This window comes from Odontomachus brunneus, unplaced genomic scaffold (genome assembly GCF_010583005.1).
Source record: "Odontomachus brunneus isolate Ranch 3 - 2012 unplaced genomic scaffold, Obru_v1 Obru_scaffold_088, whole genome shotgun sequence".
Taxonomy (NCBI): domain Eukaryota; kingdom Metazoa; phylum Arthropoda; class Insecta; order Hymenoptera; family Formicidae; genus Odontomachus; species Odontomachus brunneus.
In genome coordinates this window covers 240,095-244,469 of record NW_022639538.1, presented here as the reverse complement: position 1 = coordinate 244,469, position 4,375 = coordinate 240,095, and the positions used below count along the sequence as shown (strand labels likewise).

The 4,375-nt window shown below is 35.1% G+C and overlaps 1 protein-coding gene and 1 long non-coding RNA gene across 9 annotated transcripts in view; both read right to left on the bottom strand.

Annotated features, from left to right (window-relative positions):
- The window catches only part of LOC116848068 (neurexin-1), a 399,669-nt gene that overhangs the window by 170,617 nt on the left and 224,677 nt on the right, over nucleotides 1-4,375 (bottom strand). The gene's annotated exons all lie outside the window — the stretch shown is intronic.
- LOC116848071 overlaps nucleotides 1-4,375 on the bottom strand; it is a 20,930-nt gene that overhangs the window by 1,969 nt on the left and 14,586 nt on the right. For all 3 annotated transcript variants that reach the window (XR_004378896.1, XR_004378898.1, XR_004378897.1), the window contains 3 exons: nucleotides 3,095-3,549; nucleotides 2,214-2,657; nucleotides 1,348-1,793 (listed from right to left, as the gene is read on the bottom strand). This is a non-coding gene — a long non-coding RNA (uncharacterized LOC116848071). The remainder of the gene's footprint in view (nucleotides 1-1,347; nucleotides 1,794-2,213; nucleotides 2,658-3,094; nucleotides 3,550-4,375) is intronic.

Below are 4,375 nucleotides of genomic sequence, written 5' to 3'. Positions count from 1 at the left end.
TGTTACATATTTATATACTACAAAATATATACTATAAGAAATAATTAAGATAAAAGAACAATTCAAAAACACAGAGGATAAGTTCCACATAACAAAATAATTAAAAGGGATTTATTGAAATTTCATTTCGATCTATATATAATTAGATAAATCTAGAAATTTAAGTCACAAATTTTAGGTTTAAACGTAGGAGAGAGTACGGCTGACGCGGAGCTCTACTATCTCCAAATAAATATATAAACAAATGCGATAATAGATCCTACGGATTCTGATTGGATGTTAAAAAAGACTCTCCTACTAGGAATTGGGTATAAGAAGGGTACACCAAGGGCCAGCGACGGAATTTTTAGTCAGAAGAGACAGTCAGTCAGACAGTACGTCAGAATAGTCAGTCGGTCGGAGACGACACCGAACTAAACGGTTAGTCCACCTCGGTTTTCCCTTTTCAATTCCAGACCTATAATTGCACTTGTTCTATCCTATAGTATCTCAATGTATTAATTCAATTACCTTAACACTTAGAAATAAATTGTTATACGTTACTTCTTTTAGATTGAAACTAAGTCTCTTTTCCGCTTTAGATAAAATCTCGCATGAAAATTATTCACGAGGAGTAATTATAGTTGTCGCTGCCAATAGCGTGGCCCCGTTCTATCTCGATTGTCGCTGCCAATAGTGTGGCCCCGTTCCTCGTAATTATTCCTCAACGAAATTTATTTAATTCTATATGCCTTCGAAAGGTGGGCGACGACAGCGAATTAAGAGACTTAGATATCAGATCAAGGTCGCTTTTTTTCAAACCAAGACCCGTTTTCATTATTTAAAGAATTAGCAAAACTATTAGATCAATCTCCTCAACCTAATCCTTCATCTAGCAACCTATATTCTACATAAGGCAGAATATACCTATTCATTTCCCGACTACAAGTCCATCCCTAAGGGTGATCCTCGTCGACTCACCTATAAAATACGCGAATTATTCCGAGTAGAACACCGATGATCCTACCCAGTCCTTTCACCCGTCAACTGGTGAACTAGAAGTAGTGCACAACTTGATCTCCGATCCCCGGGAAAATGCTTTAATGCATTGACCCAAAATAAGGAGAAATAAAAACTAATTCTATACGTGACGACGCGATGGGACGTCACATTTCAAATACCGATTTAAAAAATAATATTCTTTAATAAATCATACTGTAGTATGTTGCTTAGCTCCTTTCTAAATCAATTTAGTGACGACGCCATTTTATTAAAAAAAAATATTTTCAAACGTTTTACAAAAGACTTGACTCGCTGACGTCATGTCTGCATCTTTCGTGGGAAAAAAAAATGAACCTGAACAATTACTTCTTCGGGCGACCGCTTTAAATGTCACTATTAAGCTACCTAGTCAATTTTTGAAAGCTCTCTAGGATTAATTACTTACACAATATGCCTTCCAAGTCGATCACAGACCTACCAAGTAGATGCGAAACGACAAGAGCATATTGTTTCTAACTATTTCTAAAAAGGCAGTATTTGTAGCCAGTAATTTAAATTAATTATGTCCTAATATACAAAGCAATATAATTACAGCAGAACGGAATTTAATAAACAGAAATATACATGTGCCGAAATATATACCTCGGCACACACACAGTTATATATATATATGTATAGACACATATACACATACTTGTCCGCATTTGTAAGAAAGGTGAAAAATTATTTGCAAATGGAAGACTAAGTTTCTAATGGACGGAAAAAGAGCTTTCGCCAATTTACTAGACCGGGACTCGAACCCGGAACTGTCGCTTGCCGGATTGTCGATCTAGATCATCGATCTACACACTGATCTATCCAGGCCCTCGAATAAATACTGTTTCGTTTAGATATTTATCTTACACTGCGCTATTTACGCCTCTCTCTATAGCTCGGATAACAACGGCAAGATCATGTCTGTAACACACGTAACACTCGAAACAAAAAAAGAGTCTAGTGTCCGATCGTGTATTGTCGAAACACGATATTGCCTATCATCTCTCTCGTGAAAATTTCAAATACCGATTTAATAAATCATACTGTAGTATGTTGTTTAGCTCTTTTCTAAACCAATTTAGTGACGACGCCATTTTATTAAAAAAAAATATTTTCAAACGTTTTACAAAAGACTTGACTCGCTGACGTCATGTCTGCATCTTTCGTGGGAAAAAAAAATGAACCTGAACAATTACTTCTTCGGGCGACCGCTTTAAATGTCACTATTAAGCTACCTAGTCAATTTTTGAAAACTCTCTAGGATTAATTACTTACACAATATGCCTTCCAAGTCGATCAGACCTACCAAGTAGATGCGAAACGACAAGAGCATATTGTTTCTAACTATTTCTAAAAAGGCAGTATTTGTAGCCAGTAATTTAAATTAATTATGTCCTAATATACAAAGCAATATAATTACAGCAGAACGGAATTTAATAAACAGAAATATACATGTGCCGAAATATATACCTCGGCACACACACAGTTATATATATATATGTATAGACACATATACACATACTTGTCCGCATTTGTAAGAAAGGTGAAAAATTATTTGCAAATGGAAGACTAAGTTTCTAATGGACGGAAAAAGAGCTTTCGCCAATTTACTAGACCGGGACTCGAACCCGGAACTGTCGCTTGCCGGATTGTCGATCTAGATCATCGATCTACACACTGATCTATCCAGGCCCTCGAGTATATACTGTTTCGTTTAGATATTTATCTTACACTGCGCTATTTACGCCTCTCTCCATAGCTCGGATAACAACGGCAAGATCATGTCTGTAACGCACGTAACACTCGAAACAAAAAAAGAGTCTAGTGTTCCATCGTGTATTGTCGAAACACGATATTGCCTATCGTCTCTCTCGTGAAAATTTCAAATACCGATTTAAAAAATAATATTCTTTAATAAATCATACTGTAGTATGTTGCTTAGCTTCTTTCTAAATCAATTTATTAACGACGCCATTTTATTAAAGAAAAATATTTTTGAACGTTTTATAAAAGACTTGACTCGCTGACGTCGTGTCTGCATCTTTCGTGGGAAAAAAAAAGGAACCTGGACAATTACTTCTTCGGGCGACCGCTTTAAATGTCACTATTAAGCTACCTAGTCAATTTTTGAAAGCTCTCAAAGATTAATTACTTACACAATATGCCTACCAAGTCGATCAGACCTACAAAGTAGATACGAAACGACAAGAGCATATTGTTTCTAACTATTGGCTAATTTTAGATTGGTGTTCGCTCTACCTTTCCCACAGTGATATAATATTATGTCCTAATACAAAGCAGTGTAATAACAGCTGAACGGAATTTAATAAACAGAAATATACATGTGCCGAAATATATACCTCGGCACAACACACAGTTATATATATATATATGAATAGACACATATACATATACTTGGCGCAATTGTAAGAAAGGTGAAAAAGTATATGCAAATGGAAGACCAAGTTTCTAATGGACGGAAAAAGAGCTTTCGCCAATTTGCTAGACCGGGACTCGAACCCGGAACTGTCGCTTGCCGGATTGTCGATCTAGATCATCGATCTACACACTGATCTATCCAGGCCCTCGAGTATATACTGTTTCGTTTAGATATTTATCTTACACTGCGCTATTTACGCCTCTCTCCATAGCTCGGATAACAACGGCAAGATCATGTCTTTAACACACATAACACGTAACGAAACAAAAAAAGAGTCTAGTGTTCCATCGTGTATTGTCGGAACAGGGTATTGCCTATCATCTCTCTCGTGAAAATTTCAAATACCGATTTAAAAAATAATATTCTTTTATAAATCATATTGTGGTACGTTGCTTAGCTCCTTTCTAAATCAACTTAGTGACGACATCATTTTATTAAAGAAAAATATTTTCGAACGTTTTACAAAAGACTTGACTCGCTGACGTCATGTCTGCATCTTTCATGGGTTATGAAAAAAAATGGACCTGGACAACTGCTTCTTCGGGCGACCGCATTAAATGTCGCTATTAAGCTACCCAGTCAATTTTTGAGAGCTCTCTGATATTAATTACTAATGCAATATGTTTGTACCATCAAATCTACCAAGGCAAATCCGAATAGACAAACATATTGCATATATTTCGTAATTTTATTTTGCATTGGTCGTTGCTGCACTGATGACTTAGTTATATATATATATATATATATATATATATATATATATATATTAATTATTATTGATTATATAAAGCAAAGTATATACAGCAGAAAGGAATATATAAGTAGCAATATACGTGTACCGAAATATATACTGGCACACACATACACACATGTATGTATATATATATATATATATATATATATATATATATATATATA